This window comes from Saimiri boliviensis, chromosome 1 (genome assembly GCF_048565385.1).
Source record: "Saimiri boliviensis isolate mSaiBol1 chromosome 1, mSaiBol1.pri, whole genome shotgun sequence".
Classification (NCBI taxonomy): domain Eukaryota; kingdom Metazoa; phylum Chordata; class Mammalia; order Primates; family Cebidae; genus Saimiri; species Saimiri boliviensis.
This window is the reverse complement of record NC_133449.1, coordinates 263,912,585-263,932,043: the sequence shown is the minus strand read 5'-3', so window position 1 is coordinate 263,932,043 and position 19,459 is coordinate 263,912,585. Positions and strand designations below refer to the sequence as shown.

The following is a 19,459-nucleotide window of genomic DNA, read 5'->3' as shown; positions in this document are numbered from 1 at the left end:
AAATCATAATCACACCTGTAATGAAAGTTCTAGAAATGAAAGCCTTTGTTTTCTGAAAGGATCAATTACTCACAAAAGCAGCAACCTTGAGTTGATGGGTTTTGTTACTAAATTACCTACATCTTGACCCTTAAACAGGCTTCTCTTTATGTGTGATCTAATATATATAGTGTTTATAAGTCACCAGGACAAGATATGGCTGTGTTCCTGGAATAAATTTTGGAAGAAAAAAAAATCTACAAATTAAGCATAGTTTATTAACCAGTGAGTAACTGAAATGAGTGAAACTATTTTTCATTTTAAGCCTGACTGATAAATGTAGACTTAAATTGGTTTATCTTAGAGCACAGTGTTGGACAAGATTCAAAACTTTAATTATATCTTTGTAACATGAAGACATATAAGAGTAATCAGCTAATTTTCTCTAGATTTTATATTCTTTACCCAAAGTGGTTTGGAATGCTATCTGAGAGACGTGAAAAATGTCACAAAGACCATGAAAAATAGTATCTGCTCAAAATTCTGTTTAGAATATTCTCTTTTAGATACAATGATTTCAGAGTGCTATGTCAAGTAATTTGATAAATTATATCTCTAGCTTAGCCCCAACAGGATTGCATTTTGCCTTTTGTTTATTTATACTGTGCCTTCTCCAAAGAGACTTAAGGTGGTTTATTTACAGTGAAAGACAAATATTTAAAAAAAAAAAAAAAAGAAAAAGAAAAGAAAGGAAAGTCGAAATTCTGGCTGCGGCAAGCAATAGTATTTGAGCATAAAACTTAACCCAAGCGTCCTCATAGCAGTGAAATAGGGGAAGTGAAGGTTTGCATAGCTCTCATTGTCAAGTGGAGGGAGTCCCACAGTTTCAGCAGGAGGAAGTCTTTCCTGATTCAGTCTTTGGGAGGAATTTGTCTCAAGGATACTTATATGAGCAATAGTCACATATCTAAGTTAAGAGGGACAATACACAACAACAGTTTTGGCTGTTTTCGTGGCAGACAGAGCTAATTTTTTTCTGGTAATTAACTTCAAAATTGCTATTGTTTAAAGTAAGTAGTGAGACTCCTACAGCAGTTTTTTTTTTTTTTTTTTTTCCTAGCCTTTGAAGTCAAGCCAATGATGTAATATTAAATCTTGGTTTTCCCAGTTTCTTTCTCTATAAAAAGGGACTATTAAAATTATCTACACACTTACTGCTATATGAAATTTACTGTAGTTTTGCTCAGCCAGGGTGTATATATCTATTTATTCCTCCCCTCTGAGAAGCCGTCTTATTGGAGACCACCTCAGATCTCTTTTGGAAGGATACATGCACATGTGCCTGACACAGAGTAAGCAATAAATATTTGCTGTGAATGTTAACATTATTATGATTTCTACTACCACTCCCAAATCTATTAAAGCCAATACAGGAGCCTACTTTGGGAGTAGGAGTGATGGTGAGACAGTTCTAGCCTTCAATTGTCCTTACGGGGCAAAGCTTAGAGAATTATGAGGAGTCAATTGGTATCACTGAGATACCCATAAAGCAGTCATTTTCCCTTTGGTTCCATTGTAATGTTTACCATCACTTCCTGTTCTCTATGACTTCACTTCATTGTTTAATTTGAAGAACATGAAGTAAGAACACTTTCCCACAACACACTAACATTTGCTTAACTCCCTGGGTCTTGGAGACTTTTTATACTCTTGGGAGACTAAATGGCAAAGCTGTTAAAGCCGACTCCCTAAGCCAAAAGCCTAGTGTTGGAGATCGTGATCATGGGAGTACCCCAAATGTGAAGAGAGCCAGGGACGGGAGGGCGGGACACAGCCCTAGCAAACCGTCTCTTTCCAGAGTGGTTGACCCTGCCCATCCCCTCTGCTCTGCTCCTCTCCATAGGGTTGGTCCCCATGAACTTTTGTCTGATTGGAATCTTCGTTTCACATTCTTGCTGTTCCTCTGCCTCAGGAATCTTCCTGTTTCTCTTCTTGCCTCTCCCATCTTTTCATTTCCGCCTCTGTCTTCACCTATACCTCACTTCTTAGCCCATGGGCCTCCATTCCTTTACCTCTTTCCTCCTCTATTGACTTCCAGAGCACTCTCCTCTGTTCCTGCTTCTTTCTTTCACCTTATTCTTTATCTGTTGTCCCAGGTCATTTAGGGGCAAAGCAAAACATTTAAATTGTTGCTCCCTTCTTTCTTATAGCTCATCATACATTTAGAATACTGGGCTAATATTCTCAGTTAAGCTAATGGATCCCACAAAAGAGCAATTAACTCCCTTCTGAGTGGTGATATTAAGCCTATTATTGAACGTATTCCTGTGGCTACTGCACTCAGTGCGTTGCCAGAGGCATCTTGTGCAGATGGAGAAAGAAGCCAGAAGATTAAGGGACTGCACTGAGGTCCAGCCAGGGGTCATGGAGTGGTTCAAAATTGAATCAAAATTCCTTAAATCCTTGAATATACATTTCTAAATAGTGTACTTAATCCACAGCCTTCAATATTATTGTACAAAACCAAAAAAGCTAAAACTACAGGGGTGAGTTTTTCTTTCCAGTTTCTGACGGTGAAGAATTTTCAATGGTTACACGTTTGCCAACAGGCATAATTCAAGGTCTCTGAAACACTGGGTAGCTGAAAAATAACTACAGTAGTCAGTTAAATAATTAAATTACAGTAATGTCTCCAGTGTTTCCTTATGGTACCTAATCTGGAACACTGCCTCGGTCTCATATCACGAAAACAAAAGTGGCCATCACTATGGCAGCTCCGGTGAACAGGAACATTTCTGTGGATGGCATTCCTACTGGAATTTAAGGTAACTGAGAATGCCACTCTCAAAGGGAAAGTCTTCAGCTTGGAATTTCTTTTCTGTGACATGCTCAAGAAATCTTGTGTTTCTGACTATTTTGTTTAATCCCAAGATCTTAGACTTAAAGTGCTGACAGAAACTTTGCCACTACTTTAATCAATCAACTATCCCACTCAAACGTGAGCTCACATAGAATTCCATTCTATCCACCCAAGTGGTCTTGTCCTGGACCACACCACTTAGTCTAACATTTTTTGCTGGACTTTTTTTCATCTCTCTGGAAAAGAGAAATATAGCTGTAGAGGTGACTATCAGGTTGGGAAATTAATATTAAGTGGTTATTAATATAAAGAGTCCCCATGCTAGGCACTTTCTCTGTGTTTTATATATGTAGATATTAGTCTCACTTTACAGGTGAAGAGGCCAAAGCTCAAAGGAGTAAAATAACAAAGATGTGAATTCACCAGACTGTTTAATTTCAAAGTCATCATAATTTATAATGATTTAGAAGATGTTGACTAAAAGTGGAGCTCAGAATTTATAATCACTAGAAAATATTGCACATTGATTGAGCACTTACGGCATGCCAAGTACTGTGAACCAACTCAGCCCATCTTCCCTACAACCCTGCAAGTTATGCGGAGGGTTGTCATCTCCATTTACAAGTCAGGCAAAGAGGTTCAGTATCTTGCCAAAGGCCACACAGTTATTGACAACAGCATGATTCCAACCATGACAGTCTGAATCCAAATCCCACGCTCCTCATTCCTGGATGCTACATTCCACTTCAGCTCTGGCCACTGAACCTTCTCCTGTTTCAGGAACCACTTCTAGTTTGGGGAGCTTCACTAGGATCTCACCTATACCTCAGTGCCGCTGTGAGTGAGGCTTTGACAAAGTTGGGTTTTGACTGAGCACTGTCAAAGGCTCTTCTCAACCCAAAAGAAATGCCTGTCCCTCCTTAGTCCAAAGGCCCCTGCCCTTTGTCTCTGTTGAGTTGAATCTAACTCTTTCTCTCCTACATTCCTGTTTCAAATTGTATTGCTCATTGAGAGAGACTTGCTGTTTCTTGTGGGTGTGGTTTGAGTGCAGAATTGTGTCTCTGTAGGATCAACCCATCCCCCTTCCCCATGCTGGTCTCTTTCTTCTGCTTTGAGATCCCATGATTGGATTTTTGTTTGTTTATTTGTTTTTGTTTTTGTTTGTTTGTTTGAGATTACTGCCTAAGCTGAAGTGCAGTGGCACCATCACAGCTCACTCAGACCTCGACCTCAGGTGACCCTCCCACCTTAGCCTCCCAAGTGGCTGAGACTACAGACACACCACCATGCCTAATTTTATTTTTCATAGAGACAGGGTCTCATTATGTTTCCCAGGCTTGTCACAAACTCCTGGGCTCAAAGGATCCTCCCACCTCAGCCTCCAGAAGTGTTGGGATTACATGTGCGAACAACCACACTTAGTCCCCCATGACTGGATTCTCATACTGCTATTCACCTCTGATGGGTTACTCCTTACTATTTCCCAGAGCAACTCAGGAACTGCTGTTTTAATTCATTCTCTCCCTACACCTCATGGGGACCGAGTACTGTGAGTAACTGTCTTCTAAACACCTGATCTGGCTGCTTTGTTGTAAAGGCTGTTCAGACTCAACCTATTCAAAATTGAACTCATGTTTTCTTTTGAAGACACATTCCTCCTGTGCGCATTTTCATTAACTCATGCACAAATTATGTACCTGACCAGGGATATAACAGTGAAGAAGATAAAGTTCTTGCCCTCATGGAGCCCTCATTCCAGAGAGAGAAAGAGACCATACATAAACACACAGGGGAATAGTGCGCCAATGGCAACTTGAAACACGTGCTTTGGAAAAACAATTAAGTGAGTTTAAAGGGATAGAGAGTGACAGAGGTTTCTATGCTAAATGGGGTAGTTGGAGGAGGCCTTCTTGAGAAGGAATTTTTGAGCATAGAGGGCTAAATGAAATGAGACAAGGACCTATGGGAGTGTCTGCAGGACCAACAGGCACACGGTTGGCATGTTCCAGAACTGCAAAGAGGACAGTGCGGCCGGGTGGCAGGGGGGTAGGGAGAGGTATCTGGGGGAGCTAATTCGTGGGATGTTGTAGGCAGGATAAGGACTCTTGAATTTCTTCTGTGCATGATGGCAAGATTTGGAGCATGAATCCCTCTGCCCCATATGTGAGGAGTAGATTACAGGGGTCAAGAAGAGATACCACACTGAGGGGCTGAGTATAGTCAGTCAGGGTAGTGACCATGCAGGCTAAGACCACTCTCCTAGCTACAATGGACATCATCTTTGACTTTTTCCTTCTCCTTCCTTTGCTACATTCCTGCATAGATGCCCAACTGGGGGGTTTGCTTTTATAATACATCTTACAGCCATCAGAAGCAGGTTGAGTTTCCCAGGATGCAGACTCTAGGACAGAGATTAGGGTGGAGGAGGTTTATCGGGAGTGCTCTTGAGACAGCAGCTTGTCAACGAGTAGGAAAGGAGCACAATTGGGCAGAGGAAGAAGTTCCACTGTAGTGTGGTGAGTTCTGAGGCTGAGATGGCCTTTCAGAGCTGTCTTGACCTGTGGTGAGATGTAGAGGCCTCTATACCCTCCAGTGATGATCAGTCATTGATGCCACCATCCCAGGAAGAGGGCATGACCTTGGCTGAGGGCCCTCTTTCAGCAGCATTCCCAGTGACTTGGATAATATGATCATTATTATGGAAGGGGATGTCTGGGCACCGTATCACAACATCCTGGTACCACATCATCCATTTTTACACTTGTCACTGAAACTGCCTTGATTTAATTTCTCATTCTTCCTGCTTAGATTATAGCCCACCATTCTATCTCAAGTTATACTCCAAAGTAAAAGTCAAATTAGCCCTTATTGCCTACACCATGACATTTAGACTCATCACAGCATTCAGACCCTTCAAGACACAGATGTCATCCCCTATTGCAGGGGTTGCCAGCCTGGGGCCTGTTGGGAACCAGGCTGCACAGCAGGAGGTGAGAAGCAGGTGAGCGAGCATTACCACCTGAGCTCCACCTCCTATCAGATCAGCAGCAGCATTAGATTACTATAGGAGTGTGGACCCTACTGTGAACTGCATATGTGAGGGATCTAGGGTGCGTGCTTCTTATGAGAATCTAATGCCGGATGATCTGATCTGAGGTGGAACAGTTTCATCATGAAACCATCACCTCCACAACCCCAGTCCATGGAGAAATTTTCTCCCATGGAAACTGATCCCTGGTGCCAAAAAAGTCGGGGACTGCTGCCCTACTGTGTGTCTTACAATCTGAGCAGACAAGCCAATTGGCACACCCTAAAATCACACTGTTGCTTGAACCTGAAATGCTGTCTTCCCATTCTGTGTATTAAAATCCTACTCTTCAAGATCAAATTCTACCTCCTCTTCCCCAAGAACCTTTATTCTAGTACTGACTTCATTTTGCCTACAGTGTGTTGCCTACTTGTTAGCTGGGTAAGTGCACTTATGAGGTCGTCCTCATTCTATCCCCCTCAGTTCCTTGCTGCATTTAACATGGTGGACTCCCGATAAGTGTCAGTTGACTTAGCCTGTTTCAGCCTTGGTCAAGCTAGATGATATCCTGAGTGGCAATCCTGAGTGGCAGAGGGGTTACAAGCAGAGATTCTGGACCTACACTATCTTGATTCTCCACCATTTAATTGATCCATAACACTGAGATAATTAAGCATGCTATACCTCAACTTGTCCATCTGTAAAAATGAAGGTAATAATACCACCCAGCTCTTAGGGCTGTGGTCAGGATTAAATAAATTTTTCTAAGTAGAGCATTTAGAACAGTGGCTGCTACTTAATAAGTACATATACGTATGGGCTCATAATGGTACCTAAAGATTATTAGGGGATCTGCCCATGTCACCAGTTCCCAAAGTAGCCCATGTTCATCAAGACTGTCCCAGAAGGGAGTACTGTTCTTGCTGGCATTCTGTGAAGGGGTCTTCACACAGTTATTCTGTAGGAAAATATAATAGAGTTCTTGTTTTCCTTTTATGAGCATACCTTTAATGAGTGAGGATTTTCTTGCAAAACATTTTGGAATTTTGTGCTTTCCTGAGGCTCTTTCCGTCTGGGCTTAGACTGGGTTTTAGAATGAACACTATGCACTTTTCCGATGTTGCAAGAAAAAAAATTACAAAGCATCATATTTATAAGTGAATAGATTTATGGACACTTTAGAACTTAGAGGTCACCTATTGCAGGAGACAAGAAAACAAAGAGATTGAGTGACTTGCCTAATTAAAAAACAAAGTTACTTAACGTTACCCAATTTTTCTCCAAAGACGTCATTTTTTCAACATGTATAATTCAGACAAAAGTTAATTTAACTCGCTAAATCTCCACAGAACAACAACAAAAAAACCTCTTGTTTAATTTTAAGGCTTATTGTGTTATTTAAAATTTATCCTAGATTTGGTGCAATACCTGCTGGTCTTATAATTAATTACCTTTGCTCATGAGCAAAAATAGTTACCATAATTATTCATTCATTTGTGCATTCATTCATTACTCAAAAGCCATTTGTGAGTCTCTTTTATGTACGAGGCTCTGAACTAAAAATTGGAAACTTTGAACATGAATAAGCCCTAGTGTTCTGTGACTGGCTCACATCTGTAGAATCTGTGTGTCTCCTGAGCAGTCCAAATTTAAGCAACTTCAGAATGTGGGGGTAGGTTGCGACTCCATCTTCATCAGCCAAAGATTAAATATTGTTAGCCACAATGTCAGTGATCAGATTCAGAGCCAAGGTGCCATTATATATAACCAGTTATCATTAAGTGAGAATCGTTCTCTAAAAACAAACGAATAATATGCACTAGTCAGCCATGCACTAGTCAGCCAAGCACAGTGGCTGGCCTGTAATCCCAGCACTTTGGGAGGCTGAGGTGGGAGGATCACTTGAGGTCAGGAGTTCAAGACCAGCCTAGCCAACATGGTAGAACCCGTCTCTACTAAAAATACAAAAACAATTAGCTGCTGGTGGTGGCAGGTGCCTGTAGTCCCAGCTACTCGAGAGGCTGGGGCAGGAGAATCACTTGAACCTGGGAAGTGGAGGTTGCAGTGAGCCGAGGTTGTACCACTGCACTTCAGCTCAAAAAATAAAAATAAAAAATAAAAAAATAAGCATTAGCTTCCTTCTCTTCTCCTTTGCTCCTACTCATTGAGTTGTACAAAAGCCAGAACAAAAAAGATGACATTACAAATTTTGTAACACAATGTCTTGTTATGATAATGCAATATTAATGCAGGTATTATGTTTCTATGGGATGTTAAGTGTAAAGTGAAAAAAATATCCTATGGTCAATGAATTTGGAAACTTCTGGGTAAACAACCTTAAAAATGTGTCTTTTAGTGTGCTTCCTTTTCCGAACCTTTAGCATGCTAATACGTATCATGAGTCTCTAAGAGGGGCTGAAACAATTGACCTAAGTCAAATTAACTTGCCTTTGGAAACTTTTGTTGGCAGGGAGGGCATTGCTCATGAATACTTTCAAACCCAAGGTCAATTTTGTAAGTTTCTATAGTTCACCGTCCATTAGATATTGCTTTTTTCTAATAAAAATATTGTTTTTACTATAGCTTAAGCCCACTTTATCTTTGAATATCATTGTAGAGAAAAGTGATTCAAAATCTGTATAAGAATCTAGTCTATTTGTACATTAGTCTGTTCTCACATTACTATAAAGAAATACCTGCGACCGGGTAATTTGCAAAGAAAAGAGGTTTAATTGGCTCACGATTCTGTAGGCTATATGGGAAGCATAGCAGCTTCTGCTTTTGGGGTGACCTCAGGAAGCTTCCAATGATGCAGAAGACATAGAAGGAGGAGGCACCTTCCATGGCAGAAGCAGGAAAAAGATAGGCAGAGTGAAGGAAGGAGCTACACACTTTTAAACCACCAGATCTTGCAAGAACTCACTATTATGAGAACAGCACCAAGGGGAGGGCGTTAAATCATTCCTGAGGAATCTACCTCTATGATCCAATCACATCCACCAGGCCCCACCTCCAACATCGGGGATTATAATTCAACATGAGATTTGGGTGGGGACGCAAATCCAAACTATATCAACTTGAAAATCCTTATAAAGCACCCCTCAACATGTGTGCGCTCATCTGTTTTGTTTTGTTTTTATTGTTTGTTTGTTTTTGAGAACAAGTTTCACTCTTGTTGCCCAGGTTGGAGTGCAATGGCACGATCTGGACTCACTACAACAGGCGTCCCCAGACTTTTTACACAGGGGGCCAGTTCACTGTCCCTCAGACCGTTGGAGGGCCGCCACATACTGTGCTCCTCTCACTGACCACCAATGAAAGAGGTGCCCCTTCCTGAAGTGCGGCAGGGGGCCGGATAAATGACCTCAGGGGGGCGCATGTGGCCCGCAGGCCGTAGTTTGGGGACGCCTGCACTACAACCTCCGCCCCCTGACTTCAAACAATTCTCCTGCCTCAGCCTCCTGGGTAGCTGGGATTACAGATGTGTGCCACCACCCCCGACTAATTTTTGTATTTTTAGTAGAGAGGGGGTTTCACCATGTTGGTCAAACTGTTCTTAAACTCCCCATCTCAGGTGATCTGCCCGCCTCAGCCTCCCAAAGTGCTGGGATTACAGATGTTCGCCACCACACCCAGTGCTACCACCTGTTTATCCAGAGCCTATGACAGACACCTCCAGTCTATCCTAGTGCTCCTTGTATGCAGGCCTGTAGAGGGGTCAGAATCCTTTCCAACACCATGCTTCAGGCAGTAGTTTCCAATCCGTGAAGTTTGACCTGCTGGATTGAAACGAATTTGCCATGGTTGTTAACAATAGGTACCCCTTAATAGCGTGCCTACTACATGCCAAGCACTTCATACAGCCTTTTACTTAGAATCTGTCATTTCATCTACCTTTTAACTGCCATCACAGTGGTCCAGGTCATCATATCATCTCTCACCCAAACTGTTGTGATCACCTCCTAACCAGTCATTCTCCTTCCCTACACACTAAGAAACAGTTCAGATATGTGCATGGTCAATATAAGCTGCAAGATGTGACCACTGCAACTTTCTCCATCTTTGTAAATGTCATTTTCCTGTGTTCCAACCATTAATCCACAGCTGGATTGCAGGTTTGGAAATTCAGCCTTATTAGTTCACTAGAAGGTAGCAAAACTATAGAGAATCAAGTCACATTAATCAGCTCACAAGAGATTAATGTGTAATGCACAATGCCAATTTACTAATTTACAATAAGAAATGGAACAATTAAACCAACCAGATGTTTGTGTAGCTTGTCTGTGACTTCCTTCTGAAAGCTAGAAAGAGTCATCATTAAGAGCTTTTGAGCTGGAATCAGACTGCCTGAGTGCAAATTTTGACTGTCTGCTTATGAACTGGGTGATCTCAGGCCAGTGGGTCAGTGTGCCTTCCAATGTCTACTTCACCATGATCAGTAAGAAGGGGGATAATAATGACCCCTACCTGCCTGGGTTGTTGTGGTGAGGAGTGAATAAGAAAACACCTGTTACATAATACCATATTACTTAGAACAGAAATTGATGCATAGTAAGCATTCTACAAATATTAGCTACTGTTCTTAGAATGAAAATCTACTGAAAGAACTAACTTAAGAGCAAATGGAATTAAATAATTTTAAATGTAATTTCTTTTGCCAGTGTAGTGATCTCGTAAGTTACTACTTATGCAGCCATTCCTTTCAGTAGTTATTGACACACAAATAATTTCAGACATGATCAGATTCACTTGGTAATCCCTCATCTCATAAATACAAATGAATGAATGGATGAATACAGAAATGCACATTCACAAATCAAAATGTATATTTGCACTTTGATGATTTTGTCACCACTCCCACTCCATTTCCCAACCTTCTTTTTGCCTTCAGTTTAAAATGCTTAAAAACAATCAAGGGGCCGGGTGCACTTTGGGAGGCTAAGGGGGACAGATCACTTGAGGCTGAAGCTGGCTGATTACTCTAGACCAGCCTGGTCAACATGGTGAAAACCCATCTCTGCTAAAAATACAAAAATCAGTCGAGCATGGTGGCATATGCCTATAGTCCCAAGCTACTTGGGAGGCTGAGGCAGAAGAATCGCTTGAACCTGGGAGGTGGAGGTTGCAGTGAGCCAAGATGGCACCACTGCATGCCAGCCTGGGCAACAGAGTGAGACTCCATCTCAAAAAATGAAACAAAACAAAAGCAATCCAGGTAAGCCCGCCATTTAAAAACCTGGCCTGCCACTGCATCTGGTCTTTCCCTTGCTATTCCCTCTGCTTGCTCATGTCAGCCACACTCACTGTCTCTTTTCCTTACATATGCCAAGCTCCTTCCCTTCTCAGACTTCCCTTATGCTGTTTCATCTGGCTGAAATTTCTCACCCCAATTCTTGGCCTGGTTCATGTCTACTTGGTCACAGAGACTCCTCCCAGGCCCCCTGGACTGGTTAGATTCCGTCATTGCAATTTTCATGATTGTTATTCAATGGCCATTGTTTACCATGGGTATTCCTTCCCAGTAAAATCAAGGCGGACAAGGACACTTTTGTGTTTACCGCTGAATCCCCAGTCCTCAGCACATGGGTAGGTAGTTAATCAATAATTGTTAAATGAACGAATTTACTCTTCTCAACAATTTTCTGTAAGGGAAAGTCAAGGCTTTGAGCTGACAAGTGACACACCCCGGTCACAGTCAAACTCAGAGCAAGATTAAACTCAGGTCTTTCAACCCAAGCCCTTTACTACTTAACACTGCTGCCACTTGGTTTCTGCAGGTTACCCCCCTATCTACATACACCACCATTTTCCTTAGCTTCCATACTTCTCGTACTCTAATTTTCATCCGACAATCACGGTCTTTTCCTAAGCTTGGACTTTTGCTTTCATTCTTGAACCTATCCCAAACCTTCCCTGTAATATCTATACCCATTGTGTTGCTGCTGTAGCTAGAATATGTTATATTTCATCCTATCAAGGCATCTTTTTCTCCCTGCAATCCTGCAATTCCACACCTAGATACATACCCAACAGGAACCTGTGCATGTTTTCACCAAAAGGCATGCACTGAAATTGTCACAGCACACTATTCGTAACTCCAAACTGGAAACTATCCACATGCCCATCCAACTAGAACAGATCAAGTGCTTTGTATTCATATGTCGTGTTATATAACAGAGAGAATAAGTGATCTCAACTTTACACAACACAGATGAATCTCATAAACATGATGTTGGAGGAAATAAGTCAAGAACATTCTATGTGATTCCACTTAGAAAAAGTTCCAAGGCTGGTAAAACTAATTTACAGTATTAAAAGTCAGGAAGGGTGGCTACTCTTGGAAGGGTAGTGATTGGAAGGAGATGGTGGGGCCCCAGGGTACTGATAATATTCTATTTCTTGACATTTAGGTTATAAAAATTCATCAATATATACATTTATGACACATACACTTATATTTATGTATATTTTACTTTAAACAGTTTTACAAAACAACTTGCATCTGTTTGTTTTTGACTACTTCAACTTACAGAGACAAGTTTGCAATCTGATGCCACTGTCTGATGTGCTGGTTACCCACGATTTATCCAAAGAGAGCTTCCTATGCATGAAAAGAGACCACTCTGAATTGTTTAAATTCTAAATTGTGACAAACGTAAAGAACACAAGCCTGCCTGCCATGGACTGTCAGAAATCCACTAAGGGCTGGACTCAGTCCATGGGCAGCTGTGGTTTGGGGCACAAACTAACAAACACACATTACACAATCTGCTGATCCAGAAAATGTGCTGGACTGGTTTCCCATCCCTCCTACCTCTTCTCCGTCCTCTGTAGGACCAAGAGCACCCCACCCCCCATCGCCTCTGGGTTCTGGGACCAATCCTGTCCTTGGGGGAAATTCAAAGAGACAGATTTGGGTAACTGAGGTGACCCAGGCTCAAGTCAGTTTAGCTCAGATACTTGGGATGGTAGGTCTGGAAAGGAACCTTGTGAAGATTGCTCTTTCTAGGATTTATTCCTGTGTCACTGGTTTTGCATTTTGTTTGAGAAAGAGATACAGAGGAAGGTGATGGGGGAAAAGTATCATAACGCTGTTGAAAGAGCGTGGCTTTGAAATCACACTCCTGGGCCCACATACTAATGCTGTGGTTTAATCAACCACATGACCTGGTTATGTTCCTCCCTGAGCCTCTGTTTCCTCATCTCTATAGTGCGGATAAAAGAACCAGATTTAAAGTTGTGAACATCAAAAACCACCCTGCTGGCCTAAGTCACCATCATCTCTTGCCTGTTATTGCAGTAATCTTCTAACAGTTCTCTCTGCTTCCTCCTTGCTCCACTGCCATCTATGGTCAACATAACATCCAGAACAATCCTGTTTAAAAATGTAACTTGGATTATTCTTCTTTTTGTTTAAAACCTGAACAGGCCTTTTAATATCTCACAGGCAATTGCCAGAGTTCCTATGATCGTCTAAAACAAGCACAACCTTGCCCAACCTTGGCACTCTTGACATCCGGAGCCAGGTAATGTTTGGTCGTCCAGTGTGTCGTAGGCCTAGCTCTCCAGGACAGTCTTGCCGGCATTTTCTTGCTTCCACTTGACTATCATGTGAGCCAGCACACGGAGTTGTAGAAACACGACACCATTCAATAAGCAAACAACTACAAATGCCAAGCATGAAAGAAGACTTGAAGGCCTCACTGGTTGTCATTTTTAGTATATTAACATGACACTAGACAGTTTCTTTGGCAGGTATCACAATAGTATCAGCAGGGAATCATCGGGGTATATTAGTTAGTTGCCTGTGATAAGAAAGGCTCAGATAACCAAGTATGTACTATTTCTACCTCAGGTTTTCTCCATGCCTGTTGCAGGGAGGGATTCGGGGCAATATTCAGACACATCCAAAGCACAAAGTTGTGAAAATTAATCAAGCAACACTCTGAAAACTAAATGTTTAAGTAGAAACAGATCTATGGACACAATCCTAAAGTGCTCGCATAAGCCAAACCACTGATTGAGCCACAGTGACTTTGTCTGAGATAAAATTGGAAATAATTTGTCAAGCTGTCAGTGGAATCAATGATTTGAACTGACACTGATGACATAAGCAGATATGGAAGGTTATAAGAATTTCATGAAAAGCTCAAGGTATTCAAAGACATGGGTTGAAAAGATTATTATGATTTGGTCTCTACGCATCTGGTCATGGTACCCCACCAACTCATTCTCCTTCTTCTCCTTTCTTCTCATTCTGACATAATGTCTGAGTATGAAGCTAACAGTGGAGGAGGAAGCAGTGCTGAGTGATGACAAGAAACAGATATTTGAAGCTACGTTTTGAGTATCTAGATCCAGTTGTAAGTGGAGCCCTGATTTCAGCTGACTGACACTGCTCGCTCTGCTTACCCACCTACCCCTTACCTTCCTGGTAATTCCCTACCCAGCTGTCAGGATTCCTACTTATCATATCTGGCCAAATCTTCCTGGTACCAGTCCTTTGCCTAGACTGGCCCTCCACCGGTTCCCACATTGTCCAGGTAGTGCCTTGCCTGCCTGGTCTTCCTCCCACAGGAACCTGCACACCGTCCTCTCCTGCCCACTGACTGACAGCATTCCCGCCTCCCAGACACCTCCCAAAGGTCTTATCTCCAGTTTGACACGTCCTGCCCGGTCAACCAAGAACTTCATCTTCTCAAAACCCATGGATGTTTTAGCTCTGTAACCAGTATTTCTTTTGCTTAAGACAGTTTGAATTAAGTTTCTGTCACTTGCAACTCACATAGCCCTTGATCTTCACTGGTATCAGAACTTAATCTTTTTAAAGCAGATTGGTTTTGGTTTTATTTTTATTTTTTTTGAAAGAGCTAAGGGTCATTTAGAATCAGGCTTTTTGAACAAGGTGGGCATTTAAGCATGAAAGTTATCATTTGTGCATAAAATATTTTGCACTAAAATATAATGAATATAAACTCAAATGTAATAAAACTGATTTCATAAATGCCTCCAGGAATTCAAAGGAGGGCCCTCCATGGTGCCTTCTTAAATTGAAATGACACTTATTTAAATGCATTTTATCTTATGACTGTTAATCAAATGGTGGCTTTAGAGCAGCATTTTTCCAATGTGTGGTTAATAGACCACCTGCATTGGTAATATCTGGTTTAAAATTCAGATTCCTAGGCCCCTTTAAATCGGAATCTCTGAGAATTAAGCCTGAAAATATTCATTTTTGATAAAATTCCAGGTAACTAGTAGACATGGTTTCTTTCTTCTTTCTTTTTTCCTTCCTTCCTTCTTTCCTCTCTCTCTTTCTTTCTTTCTTGCTCTTCTTTCTTTCTTTTTCATTCTTGCTCTGTCACCCAGGCTGTAGTGCAGTGGTGCAATTTTGGCTCACTGCAACCTTCACCTCCCAGGTTCAAGTGATTCTCATGCCTCAGCTTCCCAAGTATATGGGATTACAGGTGCCCACCACCACATCCAGCTAATTTTTTTTTTTTTTTTGTATTTTTATTAGAGACAGGGTTTCACCATGTTGGACAGGCTGGTCTTGAACTCCTGACCTCTGGTGATCTGCCTGCCTCAGCTTCCCCAAATGCTAGGATTACAGGTGTGAGCCACCATGCCCAGCCTAGACACCATTTTGTTAAGACATGTTTCTCATACATATATATTTTCTTCAGTTTTTTAGTTCACCTTCAAGTGTACTGTCCTAACCTAAAGAATAATAAATGTCCTAAGAGCATTTCATCATTTAGACAATCAATACAGAATGAGAATACCTGTTAAAAGTGGTAAAGGTTCAGATCATTTAGAAATACTTAGAAGTAGAAGGCATTAGTGAGCTCAGGCTCAGTTCGCTGTGGTAACAAATGATGCAAAATATTAATGGCTTATAATTTCAAAGGCTTATTTTTTATGCATTTACATTTCCATCCTAGGACTCTCCAGAACTCTAAGATGTCAGAACAAACTTCAGGACATGGCTTGTCTTGTAGCAAAGGGTAAAAAGAATAGATGAACTATACTACTTGGCTCTTTGAGTGTCTGATAGAAGCAACACACCTTATGCACAGCCATATTACATTGGCCAAAACAGGTCACATGACCACACCTGGGGTCAGTGAAGTAGAGAAGGATAATATTTCTACAGAAAAAGGATACCACAGGGAGGAGCAGCCATTTTAAACAGCAATATAATCTTCAATATAGGACATTTCATAAAGTAGGTCAAATGCTTTTGAAAAAAAAAAAGAAGGGAATCTATGGTCAGATAAGTTTAGGCACTGCTACGTAATACCCATCTCTAGAGCTATGCAAAGTAAACCAGCACACTGAAGGAGAAATAGAATTGTAAATATTCTATTTATATTAAAATTCAGATTCTTAGGACCCACTCCAAGGCTCATTAAATCAGAATCTTTGAGAATTGAACCTGAGAATGTTCATTTTTGATAAAAATCCAGCAATCTATCTATATGCAATAGAAAAATAAAATTGTTTAACCCCATGTTTCCAAGCTTTGTTTCTATGGGACATTTTCCAAATACCATTTCAACATGCCTCAATAATTTGAGGTATACTCACCAAGAAAGTCATTTATGTTATAGGTAAAATACTATAATATTTTCTTCTATTATAAAGCATTCATTTGAGCTACTCCTAACAGAATGTTGTATAACAAACTCTGTGTAGCTTTGAGCTATTCTTATGTTTTTATAAATCTGATATTCTACTAGGTCATCCAAAAACCTGGGGAGTTCTATGCAAATATCTTAATACTCTTTGAACTAATTACAGGCTGTTGAAATGTAACAGTGTTAATGGAGAACATATAAGCGGTGACTCTAACAAGCTAGCTCTTCCAGGTAGAAGAGTGTTCCAGAAAGGATTTTAATTTGAAGTCCTTCTCATTACTATGTTTGGAATTAGGCAATTCCTGTAAATTGAAGCAATGCACTTTTTCCCCATTTATGGGAACCTGTCATTTTAGAAGTTCATAAATAAGTTCTGCAGTTATAAATGGGTATAAAGTACTTACATCTATGAGAGTCATCATTAGGGAAGCTCATTTTCTGCTTTTTCTCCACCTCCACCCAAATGTACCCTTGCACCTCCCCCAACGGGACACTCACAAGGTACAATGTGATTTATGCTACTGTGGAATTTGAGGTTCTTGCTTCTCAAAGTTGTTACGGCTGGAGTGTGCCACAAAGTGGCTGTGGTCGCCTCCTAATTCTGCCAGTTTTAAGTAATTGTGGTGATCATCATTTTGAAAATCCATCCTCTCTTCTCTGCCTGTCACCTTCCTTTCCTTTATCACTGCCTCCCAGTCAAAGTTTCTCTGGCTCTTCCTCCTAGATCTACTCCTTAACTCATGGGGGTCTGTCTCCACCCTACATTGCTCCTAGATTCAGTCCCGAATTCTCACTGCCAATGGATCATCTTCAGCTGGTGCTTCATACCTGCCTCAAAATTAATGTATCCCTTAGCCAGATGTGGTGGTGCGTGCCTGTAATCCCAGCTACCCAGGAGACTGAGGCAGGAGAATCACGTGAACCCAGGAGGTAGAGGTTGCAATGAGCTGAGATCACGCCATTGCACTCCAGCCTGGGCAACAAGAGCAAATCTCCATCTCAAAAAAAAAAAATTAATGTATCCCAAGCGAAACTCGTCTTTTCATTTCCTAAACCTGCTCTTCTTTCCCCTTGTTCCCATTGATTGTTTCAGACCTGATTGAGCTTCTTTCAGTAAAGAATGAGGCATTATCTGTGGCTCCTCCATCTTTTTTTTTTTTTTTTTTTTTTTTTTTTGAGATGGAGTTTCGCTCTTGTTACCCAGGCTGGAGTGCAATGGCACGATCTCGGCTCACCACAACCTCCGCCTCCTGGGTTCAAGCAATTCTCCTGCCTCAGCCTCCTGAGTAGCTGGGATTACAGGCACGTGCCACCATGCCCAGCTAATGTTTTGTATTTTTAGTAGAGACGGGGTTTCACCATGTTGACCAGGATGGTCTCGATCTCTCGACCTGGTGATCCACCCGCCTCGGCCTCCCAAAGTGCTGGGATTACAGGCTTGAGCCACCGCGCCCGGCCGGCTCCTCCATCTTTGTCACTCCTAAGCTTCATCTCATGCCCACCTTCAGCCTATGCAGCCCCATAAATATCAGACTCAAGACCTTCTTCTCTATCTCCATGTGGTTCAGGTGCTTATTACCACTTGGTAGGCTTCTGAGAGTAGGATATAGGGGTGAAGGGTATAGACTCTGGCACCCAGACTGCATGGGATGGAACTCTGATGCTACAGTGTCCTTTGGAGTGACTTAGCCAAGTTATTCAACCTCTCTGTGCCCCAGTTTCCTCATCTATAAAAAAAAAAAAAAGATCATTACAATATCTACCACAGGGGTTCTTGTGAATATTGCTTTGACAGATAGGTGCAAAATGCCTCACACATGGTATGTGCACAAAACACTGTGGTGGTTAGTATCATAATGATGCTTTAGCTGATATCCCTGGCACTAGCATCTTTCTCCCCTCCTATCAGAATGATCTTCCTAAGAAAAAAAGCCTATCAGGTCACTCCTTAGCTTCTGCTGATTTTCTACCCTTTAAAGACTAAAACTCAACTTCTCTAGCAGGACATTTAAGACCCTTTGAAAATCTGTTCCCAGCTACCTTTCTGGAGTATTTCTGGCTGTCTCTCTCTAAATGCTGAATCTATACTCTCAGTCAGTCTGAACTTCTCACCATTTTTCAAACACTCTGTGCCCTTTCATAGTCCTGTGCATTTTCAGTGACTATTTCTGTGTTAATCAGCTTTCCTAAGGTATGCTGCTTTAGCCAGCTGCCCGTGTCTTGGAGGTTTTCAACAGCAAAGTCTATTTCTTGCTTGTATATTATACATTGGCTGTACATTGGCCTCAACTTTACTCCAAGAGTCTTCCTTGTTCTGGGACTTAAATGGAATGAGTAGGCCCTTTCTGAAAATGGTTTTCTCACACGTCAGAAGGAAAAGAGTAATACTGGAAAGTCATGATGGATTTTGCTCCTAAGACACAAATCACTTTCGTTCACATTTTATTGACCTGAGCAAGTCACATGGACAAGACTGACCTTAAATGGGGCAGGGAAATATAAACCTGTCACAGGAAGATGGAACAAATTATTGGAAACAATAATGCGATCTCGCACAGTGTCCTATATTTGAAATGCCATCACAAGTTCCTCCTTTTCTCTGTTCTTGAAACCTTCAAAGCTGCATTATCACTTCCTTTATGAAGCATTTCTTTTGCCACCAGGCAGAATTAGCTCACTTCTCTGCATTCTTGCAGGCTCACTTCTAAGAATGTGCTTATTACACTGGACTTATAGTATCTGCTTACACCCTCACTCTCTTGTGGAAAATTACCATTTTTTCCTTTTTTTTTTTTTTTTTAGAAATGGGGTCTCTCTCTGTTGCCCAGGCTGAAGTGCAGTCTCATGATCATAGCTCACTGAAGCCTTGAACTCCTCTGCTCAAGTGATCTCTGCTCCTCAGCCTCCCTAGTAGCATGTGATACCATGCCCGGCTACAACTGCTTCTTGATT

General features: G+C 41.4%; 1 long non-coding RNA gene across 1 annotated transcript in view; it reads left to right on the top strand.

Annotated features, from left to right (window-relative positions):
• LOC120363953 (uncharacterized) overlaps nucleotides 1-19,459 on the top strand; it is a 49,266-nt gene that overhangs the window by 3,121 nt on the left and 26,686 nt on the right. The window lies entirely within an intron of this gene.